Genomic DNA, 12,244 nt, shown 5'->3' with positions numbered 1-12,244 from the left:
GGCCGACATGATGAAACCCAGTCTCTACTAAAAAACAATGCAAAAATTAGCTGGATGTGGTGGTGCACCCCTGTGATTCCAGCTACTTGGGAGGCTATGGCAGAAGAATTGCTTGAGCCTGGGAGGCGGAGGTTGCAGTGAGCTGAGATCGCACCACCGTACTCCAGCCCAGGTGACAGAGCAAGACTCAGTCTCAAAAAGATTTTTTAAAAGAGAGAGGGCGAGAGAGAGAGAGAGAAATCTAGACTGGTCTGGTAGAGGATGAGAGACCATGTGGCTCAGGGATGGACTGTCCCCACACCCCCAGTCTGCCATACTTACTAATAAAGTAATAAAGTCATCCTAGATTAACCCACCTCAAAGAAGAACACCAGAGGAACCACTCAGCTTTTGTGCAGCCTTCATGCAGAATCACAAGAAAGAATAAAAGTTGTTGTTTCAAGCCACTAACTTTTCAAGTGACTTGTTAAACAGTGAAAGCTGATTAATATACTTCTCTCAAAAAGTATTACATATTCAAAGGTCTCATTTTTATAAATGAACACAAAGAAATCCTCCTATAGTATGTCACTGGTAATACATACTAAGATTCTCAGAAATAAACCAACGGCAGCAGGAACTGCTGTCACTCCATCCTCCCTCCATAAGTATGCATTCTGACTTACTGGTCCACTGAAGACATTAGTATCAATCTGTATAGTACACATCAGTAAAGCACAATTTCTATTATTCAGTTTTAGGAAAATTACATCAATAGAAATAGAATTGTTAATATTTGCTTCATTTACCTTCATTTTGGAGCTCAGTGGTCTAGTGAATCATAAAGGCAGTGTCTATATTTCTGCTTTCCCCCAAATAGGCTATAACATAATATTAAGAAAGGGAAGAAAAATGCTATGGCAATTTCTGCTTTTCTTTTTACCAAATACATGTTCTATTCATTTGATACTATTAAATTAACATTTGATACTCTTTGATGTTGTTGAGTTTTAACTATTTTTGGAGGGTTTTCTTCGAAAGTAGCAAAATAAAACCCAAGATTGTGTCACAATTCTGCAAAACTCATTTTTAAAAATTAATCTTTAGTGACTATATTAGTCTGTTTTCATACTGCTGTGAAGAACTGCCTGATATTGGGTAATTTATAAAGGAAAGAGGTTTAATTGACTCGTAGTTCAGGATGGCTGGGGAAGCCTCAGGAGACTTACAATTATGGCAGAAATCAAAGGGGAAGCAAGGCACGCTGAGTGAAGGGGAAAGAGCCCCTTATAAAACCATCAGATCTTGTGAGAACTCACTATCACGAGAATAGCATGGAGGAGACCACCCCCGTGATTCAATTACTTCCACCAGGTCTCTCCCTTGACACATGGGCATGATGGGGATAAAATTCAAGATGAGATTTGGGTTGGGATAGAAAGCCTAACCATACCAGTGACCTAGAGCAACCAACCATTCCAGTTTTCTGGGAACCAAGAGGGTTGTTGGGAATTGGGACTTTCAGTGCTAATACTGGGAAAGTACTAGACAAACCGGGATTATTGTTTAGGATGATGATTGTTCAGCTGACTTTCAAAGGACTTGAGTCCCTAGGTAGTTCTTCCGCAGCCACCCCCACACCGCCCCCCGCCAGTGGCTTTTGCTTGACCTTTTCTAATACAAAATCTCTGAGGAAAATGAAGAGGCTGGGAAATGCCAAGAAGCAGGGATATATTGGGTGGTTTCTAGTTTTCTAAATGTTTTTAGTATGAAAAGGGCCACCAACCTTTGCTGAAATAACACTTCAGTACTCTGAGTCGCAGTTTCCGAAAACTCTAAGATAATCAGGATGATTCCGAGTGTTACTTGTCCTCAGAGAAAAAGGTTGTATGTGATTAATAAAACTAGATGGTTTTTAAATGTGGCCTGGGCAACAGACAGACAAATGTTGCATGTTCTCACTTACTTGTGGAATCTGAAACTAAGAACAATTGTACTCATGGACATAAAGAGTAGAAGGATAGTTACCAGAGGCTGGGAAGGGTAATGGCGGGTGGGGAAGGTGGAGATGGTTAATGGGTACAAAAAAAGCCATAGGAATAAATCCTGCTATTCGATATCACAACAGGATGACTATAGTCAATAATAACTTGGTTGTACATTTTAAAATAACTAAAAGAATTTAAGTGCATTGTTTGTAACTGAAAGGATAAATGTTTGAGGGGTTAGATCCCCCGTTCTCCATGATGTGATTTCACATTGCATGCCTGTAAGAAAACACCTCATGTACCCCATAAATATAAACATCTAATATTAAAAATTAATAAATTAATAAATAAAAGCCTAGAAAATTATGAATTTTCTCATCAAAATGCAAATACAGTCATTTAATTAAATGTTTAAATAATGCTTATAATTGACATCCTAATTTAAAGTAAATTGACGCTGGCATCACATTTATATACTATATGTCTTTTTACAGCAAATTTAAGTTTTTTATATACAGTGTATTTTTTACTTACACTGGAGTTGAAGAATTAAATTTTGTATTTTAAAAGGATATATAGAAATTTTACTTAGCTTTTCTTTTGTGATCTTCTTAGTCAGCACTATGAATTATTTCATGTTGAATCAGCAACATAACCCTCAATTATATCATTAGTCTGATGACAACATACTGTTTTTAAATGATGAAGTTTCTGAGAAAACACTGCAAATAAAATTAGGAATGTTCTTATATTACAATATAGCATTTCAAAATGCAAAGTCCGTATTTTTTATTTATGTACACCTATTTTGTATGTGTTTGTGTGTGTGTCTGCATGGGCAGGGGAGAGAAAGAAGGAATCTTGGCTGCTAGCAACAGAAACTTGCCCTCTGTTGTACAATGCCCGTCACAATTTAATGTACACGTGAATCACTTGGGAAGCTTCTTAAAATGCAGATTCTGATTCTGGGGTAGGTCTCAGGTGGTTCCCAAGATTCTTTGTTTTTAACAGACTTTCAAATGACACTGACCCTCCCCCGCTGCTGGCCACCCTTTGAGCAGCAAAGTTCTAGTAAGCCTGTAGGAAGCAAGATGCACCATCCCCCTGGTAACTCCTGTGGCTTCACCCCTTCGTATTGCACTTCCCTATCTGCGTCATCTGATTTCTTTATTTGTTTACAGGTGTGTTGTCTGTCTTTCTAGCATGGCATTAACTCCTGTATCTCCAGGCCATTAATGAATAATGAGCCACTAGTACTAAAGATCTATTGGTTAAATAATGTGTATGCACAAAGACATGGTGTATGTGTGGTGCAGGCTACCAGATAGAATCCCTGTATATATTAATATAGGGAAAGTGCTACCAGTTAAGAGCATGGGCTCATAGATGCATTCCCCAGCTGTGACGGGCAGGCAAATTAAAGCCTCGTGCTTCTGTGTTCTCATCCATAAAATGGGAATAATAATAATTGGACTCACAGTACTGTTGTGAGATGGAGTAATTCACTACATGTGGCATAGAAGGGTGACTGGCACATAATAAACACAGTGTAAATGTCAGCTCATAAGTTATAATGTTTTTAACACTGACAGGTGTTTTATTTATGAAACCTAGAAGCTTCTTAAGGTAACAGGCATATCCTGTGCCATATCTGAAAGGGATCAAGGCTAGATGGGTCGTTTCCAAACTGTGCTTTGCAGAGATGCAAAGGGTCTGTGGAAATCTCTAAGGGCTATCTCTGAGGGGACAGTGGACAGAACCCAGCAATCAGGGCTCTGTTTCCACCAACAACATTGCACAAAGTAGCCTCGCTCCCTCATTTATTACCTGCTGACATTTCAAATAAGCTTCCCAAATAAAGGGATGTGTCACTCTAAGTGAAACTAACTTGAGAAGCACAAGACAAGGTAATTTTAAAATCTTCGTTCAACTCTATAGTCTTATCAATTCCTAGAGACTCAGGCATTCAGTAGCCCTTCTTATGACCTACTGTAGCCTTCAGGTAGGTCTCCAACATACATTAATGTTATGTATTAGTTATAAATTATATATTAAAATATTAAATGAATTACTGATTGAGGCTTGGTAAGGTTAGTTTCAGGAAGATGGAGATCATGACCCTTGGTTGAGATGGATTAAGAAGTGGAGGAAATAGAAACATTGTCTCCTCAAAGACAAGTAGGTCTGGAGAAGGGAATAGCATCTGAGGAAGGTTAAAAACCAAAGGAAAATTCTTTTACAGATGGTGTGCAGACGAGGGGATTGGTTTTTGTTTTTTATATTGTTTTTATCGCAGTCTGGCTCGTCACCCCAGCTGAGGCACAGTGGCATGATCTCAGCTCACTGCAACCTCTGCCTCCTGAGTTAAAGTGACTCTCCTGCCTCAGCCTCCTGAGAAGCTGGGACCACAGGCATCCGCCACTACGCCCAGCTAATTTTTGTATTTTTAGTAGAGACAAGGTTCCACCATGTTGGCCATACTGATCTCAAACTCCTGATCTCAAGTGATCCACCTGCCTCCACCTCCTAAAGTGCTGGGATTACAGATGTGAGCCACCATGCCCGACTAAGGGCATTGATTTTTATTTTTAACACATATATTGTATTGCATTTTAGGTTTTGGCGTACATGTGAAGAACATGCAAGATTGTTGCATAGGTACATACATGGCAATGTGGTTTGCTCCCTTCCTCCGCATCACCTATATCTGGCATTTCTCCCCAAGTTATCCTTCCCCAACTCCCCACCCCCTGCTGCCCAAAATCTCCTGAAACTGATAAGCAACTTCAGCAAAGTCTGGGATCAAAAATCAATGTGCAGAAATCAAAAGCATTCCTGTACACCAATAACAGACTTAAAGAGAGCCAAATCAAGAACGAACTGCCATTCACAATTGCTACAGGGAGAATAAAATACCCAGGAATACAACTAACGAAGGATGTAAAAACCTCTTCAAGGAGAACTACAAACCACTGCTCAATGAAATAAGAGAGGAAACAAACAATTGGAGAAACACTCCATGCTCATGGTTATGAAGAATCAATATCGTGAAAATGGCCATGCTGCCCAAAGTAATTTACAGACTCAACGCTATCCCCATTAAGCTACCAATGACCTTCTTCACAGAACTAAGAAAAAAACACCTTAAACTTCATATTGAACCAAAAGAGAGCCCGCATAGCCAAGTCAATTCTAAGGAGAAAGAACACAGCGGGAGGCATTACACAACCGGACTTCAAACTATACTACAAGGCTACAGTAATGGCATTGATTTTAAAGTACTGAGTATTTAATTCATTTCAGCAAGTGTTTATTGTCCCGTTCAATTAGGTGCTTCTACTTTTATAGACCAGTGATTCCCAGCCCTGAACACCCATTGGAATCACCTGGGAAGGTTTCAAATCGTATCAACTCCCCCATCCGTTAGAACTTTCACCATCTTTGGGGCTGAGTCCCAGGCATGGGGTGGTGGTGACGGTTGTTGTCCCCATAGTCCCAGAGCTGCCAGGCAAATCTAACATGCAGTCTAGTTTAAAAATGGAAGTTTCATTTCAAATCAGAATGTCTAGGATTTACATCAGTGAGCTTTTAATATGTTGCATTAGTCTGTTCTCATGCTGCTGATAAAGACATACCTGAGACGGTATTTGTAAAGGAAAGAGGTTTAACTGACTCACAGTTCCATATTGCTGGGAAAGCCTCGCAATCACGGCAGAAGGGTGGAGGAGTAGCAGAGTCACATCTTACATGGCAGCAGAAAAGAGGGCATGTCCAGGGGAACTGCCCTTTATAAAACCATCAGATCTAGTGAGATTTACTCCCTACCACAAGAACAGCATGGGGGAACCACCGCCATGATTCAATTATCTTCACCTGGCCCAAGGCCTTGGTACGTGGGGATTATTACAATTCAAGGAGAGATTTGGATGAGGACACAACCAAACCATATCACGTTAATCAAAAAGTATTAAATTTACTTCTTTTTGTTTATTTGTTTTGTTTGAGGCAGAGTCTGTCTCTGTCACCCAGGCTGACAGGGTCTAGGCTCACTGCAACCTCTGCCTCCTGGGTTTAAGTGATTCTTCTGCCTCAACCTCCTGAGTAGCTGGGATTACAGGCACCTGCCAAGATGCCTGGCTAATTTTCATATTTTTAGTAGAGATGGAGTTTCACCATGTTGGCCAGGCTGGTCTTGAACTCCTGACCTCAAGTGATCTAACCACCTTGGCCTCCCAAAGTATTGGGATTACAGGCACAAGCCACTGCACCCAGCCTAAATGTACCTCTGAAATTGTTCTTGTTTACAGATTTATTGCTATTTGTGGGAAGTAGAGGAGTTTATTTATAAAGTTTCCTTTCTTGTTAAAGAATAAGTGTGCTAATAACTTTGTTAGGCCCTATCCTATGTCACTGTTAAACATGCCATGCTTACAGGTATGTAGTACATTCTATGTCCTCGTAATTTAACCAGGATATCTGTGCTGGATGTGCTCACAGGCATGCCCCAGCTCTCCATTGCTTTTACTTGTTTAGAAACGTTTTAAGTTGTTAGCCAATGGGGTTTTAGTATAGATTGTGAGGTCTGACTTGTAAGGATGACCCCAAATGTGTAAGGAATAAATGTGTCTGTTTTCCTTTGTTCATTGTACTCTTGTGGCATGATGGCTAATGAGGGTACCCTGCCTGCAGTTCAGGAAGTAAAACTTGTGTTGCTAAAAGATCCTTTGTCTCAGTGCTGAGTTTTTCTTTGTGGCACCGAGTGTCTATTTCCAACACTATTTAAATGTGATGTATCAAATCTTGTGATCAAAGAATATTTAATGAACACATTTATAATGAGATTATAGGAAAAATATATGTGAAAATTTAAGTAAAATGAATGCTTTTCTTTCATTGGGAAAGGATGTATACATATAAATATGTAATATGTATTATATAGGTAACTATATACAATATGAATTCCAGTATATTAATTACATTATTAAATCCACAACCTGGTAACTGGAGAATATCTTTCTATGCACACACCCTTCCCCTCCCCACCATACTAATCTCTGCTTGGTCTTCTCTGGCAGTACAGAAATAATCACTGAGGAGTGGAAGTATTTCAAAATTGGACCAATACGGCTTAAATGCTGGCTCTGCTGACACCACATCCATTCTGCAGCCCTTGGATCAAGGAATAATTGCAATCTTCAAGTCTTATTATTTCAAAAATACATTTCATAAAGGTATGGCAGCCATAGGTAGCGATTCCTCTGATAGATCTGGGCAAAGTAAATTGACTATCTTCTGGAAAAAAAATATTTAAGTGTCATTAAGAACATTCATGATTCATGGGAGAAGGTCAACATATCAACATTAACAGGAGTTTGGAAGTTGATTCCAATCCTCATGGATGACTTTGAGGGGTTCAAGACTTCAGAGGAAGAATTTACTGCATATGTGGTGGAAAATAAGATAACTAGAATTAAGAGGTGGAGGCTAAAGATGTGACCGAATTGCTGCAATCTCATGAGAAAACCTAATGGATAAGGAGTAGCTTCTTATGGATGAGCCAAGGGGTTTCTGCAGGGGGAATCTACTCCTGGTGAGAATGCTGTGAACATTATTGAAATGGCAACAAATGACTTAGAGTATTACATCAATGTAGTTGATAAAGCAGTGGCAAAGTTCGAGAGGATTGACTTTAATTTTGAAAGAAGTTCTACTGTGGGTAAGATGCTATCAAACAGCATTTTCTACAGAGAAATCTCTTATCAATGGAAGAGTCAACTGGCAAACTTCATTGTCTTATTTTAAGAATCAGCAACCACCACCCTGATCAGTCAGCAGCCATCAACATTCCACCAGCAAAAAGATTATAACTCGCTGAAGGCTCAGGTGATTGTCAGCATTGTTAGGCAATGAAATGCTTTTAAAATAATTATGTACATTTTTAGACAATGCTACTGCCACCTAATAGACTGTGATATATTGTAAGCATCACTTTTATATGCTCTGGGAAATGGGAAAATTCATGTGACTTGCTTGATTGCGATATTTGCTTTATTACAGTGGTCCGGAACCAAACCCGCAGTATCTTTGAGGTACGCCTGTATTGACTTGCAGTAGCACCCAGACCTGGGCCATCTGACTCAACCTACACTGCCTCAAGGCAAGGGCAGGACTCTTTCTTGTTTATTCCCATAGCTGATGTTACATTGAACACTGCCTCTCAATCCAAAAGCTGTTTCCTATGGGCAGAAATAACTAAAACAAAGAAAATAAAATATAGTAGGATTTTCATTTAGTTAATGCTCTTTTTCCAAAATAACAAAAATGTAAATTCTAAAGAAGATGACACTCAAACATTCAGTATCATTTTGTTAGTATCTACAGAGCGTTGTCTCAGTTATTAACTGCGAACATTTCTGAATCACTGCTTAACCTAATCTTGGTTTTTCCCCTGGTTCAAGTAACTCTAATTCATGCTGAATCTTGTAATTTGAAGATTGGGCTTCCCAAAGCTTACCTGGCTTCTCAGCATCTTTGTATCCAAAGAATCTGCAAGCACTTTTATCCCAACTTTGATTTCCTTAAAAAGTGTGATTGATAGCTACTCCCTACAATTTGTGATGGGAAATATTCCTTCCAAGTTTCTCTCTCTTTCTCTCTCTCTCTCCCTCCCTCTCTCCTTCCCTCCTCCTTCATTTCTGAACCCAGTAAAAAAAAAAAGTGTTAATCACACCATCACTGTTGACTCAAGCGAAACATGATTTTTCTCTACTTTATGACCTTTCTGACAGTTTTCTTCTAAGTCTTAATCAGTATTTTCTATTCAAAAAATTCTACAGCTTCCTCTACCCAATTTCTGATCAATATCTTAAATATAGTTTTTAGAGAACATTGTTTAACATGGATTTCTGTCTGTCATCAAGACTGAGTTAACTGAAAAATCAGCCTATAATAGATCTTAATTCCTTAAAACATATTTATCCACCACATACTAAAAGCCTTCAAGAAATGATATGAGTTGTCTTCTCCATAACTATAATAGTAAATTATAATAAAGTATACCTTTTTAAAATCATTTACAACATTGTTGTAGAAATCCAGCATTTTAAAAAATCAATTCTTGTGAGTCAAAATGCTAAGAGTGGATAGTTCCTCATAAACCGTGCCAGGTGCTGGGCCTCTTTGGCTATTAAGTTGCCCGATGAATATTTAGGCAATAATAATAGCTAACACCTAAAACTGTATTCTGTGCAATCACCACTCTGTTTATATCTACTATCATTTAATCAAAATAATTCAATGAGATGTTTCCCGTTATAATCTCCACGTTACTGGTTAAGAAACTGAGATGCAATAACTTGCCAGAAGTCACACAGTTAGGCGTAGAGCCAGGATCCAGACCAAGACCACCTCACTCCAGCTTCCTTAACCTTTGAGCAGCACTGCCTCAAGGCAGTGTCTTTATTCATTCACTCACTCAGTTAACAAATATTTATTGAGTTCGTACCTCATCAGGCAGGGGCCCTGCCCTAATGCAGCAGTCAAATAATTTAAAGAGTATGGTGTCATGATACGCATGGAAAATAGGAGTAACAAAAGAGCACAAAATCAGTCTAGGGACATTAGAGAAGGCTCCCAGAAAGAAGTCATGCCTAAGTTGGGGCTTGCTATGGTGGGAATATTTACCCCCTCCATAACTCGTGTTGAAATTTAATTGCCATTTTAGCAGTATTAAGAGGTGGGACTATTAAGAGGTGATTAGGCATGAGAGCTCTATCCTTATGAATGGATTAATGAGTGCCACTATTGCTGGAGTGTGAGCATTATAAGAGTGTGAGTTCAGGCCTCTGACTCTCTGTTTCTGTCTCTCTCTCTCTCTCTCTCGCTCTCTCTCTCTCTCTTTTTCTCACGCGCACATGCGCGCGCAATGTCTTGGCCTCACTATTGTGAAGACATAGCAAGAAGACCTTCAATCAGATGCCAGCATTTGATCTTGGACTTCCCAGCCTCCAGATCTGTGAGAAATAAATTTCTGTTCATTAAACATTATCCCGTCTGTGGCATTCTGTTAGAGCAGCACGAAACAAAGGCAAGTCCTAAACAATGAGTGGGAATTAAACAGGCCAAAAGCAGCTACAGGGTAAAGATGAGCTTCCCAAGGCAGAGAGAATAACAATTGCAGAGAGTAGGAGGGGAGAAAGAGGAAAACATTCTTCAGGCAACTGTTAGGTCAGCATTATGGCCAGGCATAGAGTGGGGTGGGAACACATGAGATAAGTTGGAGAGACAGGTACGGGCCAGATCACACTTCTCTGAATCTGATGATACTATTGAAAGATACTAAGCAGATATGATCAGTTTTCTCTTCAGAAGAAGACTTATCTGTCTTCAGTGTGTGGAAGATGGGAAGCTGAGCAAATCCAGGACCAGGAGGACTAGACAGGAGGCCGATCTGGTAACTGGAGCAAGAGATTACACTGATCTGAACTGAGCTGACCATCTCCTGAGCAGTGGGGCTAGTGAGATGATGCAGATTCTTGTCTTAGGATATAAAGCTGTGATGCACAAAAATAATGATGCCCAAATACTGTATGATGAAGTATATATTATATGTAAATAATTATCTACATTTGCATATATGAAAGATATATATGGAATATATCTTCTTAAATAAAGTACTTCAGGGAGATTCTGGAAAGAAGATATACAAGCTGCTATTAAGTATTTTTCAAAAATTATACAAAACACCCAAGAGAGAATCAGCCAAAGACAAAAGGCATTTAAGAATGGAAAATAAAAAAAGAGGATACATCAGAAAGAAATCCTCAAGAATTCATTAAATTGTAGTTTATTGTAAATAATCATGTCCCAGAGGAAATCTCAAGAGATAACATTTTTCTGCCAGCGATAAAGGGAAGGAAATCCTAACAAAAATAAACCAGAGAGGATTGCACAATTTTCTATAATAAAAAAAAATGGGAGAGATGACTGATGCGAGGTATGCAGCAGGCAAAAATCACGTAGGCACAGCCTCCAGAAATGGGAAGAACAGGATAAGCACGTGCCAGGAGGCTGCACCCAAATTCCAGTCTCCTGTTCCATGAAGTTTCTTCCCCCTTCCCTTGGCTCATCCAGAAGAAATAAATCAGAATTCCTGCAATCGATCATGAGTCTTAGGTTTGTTCCATTCTCTATCATCTGTGTAACTTCTTGCCCCTTCTCTCCTAGACTTTTGAAATTGTATTTTAAGCACTCAGTAAACATATCGATTTGGGATGTCCCACATTTGTAAGTACAGCTGCACAGCATCACTTTATGTGTAACTGATCACATTACTTCAAAACCGGACTAGCTCTTAGCATTTTTCCTGTGTGATCCATACTGAATCTCACTTGAATGTCTCAGGGTTGGTAAAATAATTGTGGCTGCAATAGGCAAAGAAGAAGGGCTAACATTTACTGGACTTCTCTTGTGAACTAGGCTCCAAGACAGATGCTTATCATGTTTTATCATATTGTCTTAAGTCTCATATCCCATAAAGGAGGTAGTATTACTTTCATTTTACAGTTAAGTGCACTGTTTTTTGTTTTTTGTTTGGTTTGGTTTGGTTTCTTTGAGGTAGAGTCTCACTCTGTTGCCAAGGCTGGAGTGCAATGGCACAATCTCAGCTCACTGCAACCTCCGCCTCTGGAGTTCAATCCAATCTCCTGCCTCCGCCTCCCAAGTAGCTGGGACTACAGGCACATGCTGCCACGCCTGGCTAATTTTTGTTTTTTTAGTAAAAAGGAAGTTTCAACATGTTGGCCAGGCTGACTTTGAACCCCTAATCTCAAGTGATCTGCCTACCTTGGCCTCCCAAAGTGTTGGGATCAAAGGCATGAGCCACTGCACCAGCCAAAGAGCACTACTTAGAAAGTTTCCTGAAAGTACTCAGATTTTTAGCATCTGTCAAGATTAGAGCTTGACAATCTACTGTGCCATATTCTAAAGCTCTTTAAAATCCTTGGGAAAAAAGAATGATGTTTCCTCCTTCATACTTCATAAGGACATTGTAAGGATTAAAGAGGCATTAAAATAAATTGACCCCAAGAAAAGTGACAGAATAGGAAACATTTTATCATGGTAACTTCATTGGAAAATTCGAGCAACTCTGACTTTTTTCCACTTTACAATTTAAGTAACAAGGTATTTTTAAAAGCTTGTCTTGAGAATTACATGTTAACATTCTTGAACAAAAAGGCACGTGGTCCAGAGAAATGACAATGGGTTCCATGGTCAGA

The sequence above is a fragment of the Callithrix jacchus genome, chromosome 21 (genome assembly GCF_049354715.1).
Source record: "Callithrix jacchus isolate 240 chromosome 21, calJac240_pri, whole genome shotgun sequence".
Classification (NCBI taxonomy): Eukaryota; Metazoa; Chordata; class Mammalia; order Primates; family Cebidae; genus Callithrix; species Callithrix jacchus.
Note: the sequence above shows the minus strand (reverse complement) of the source record.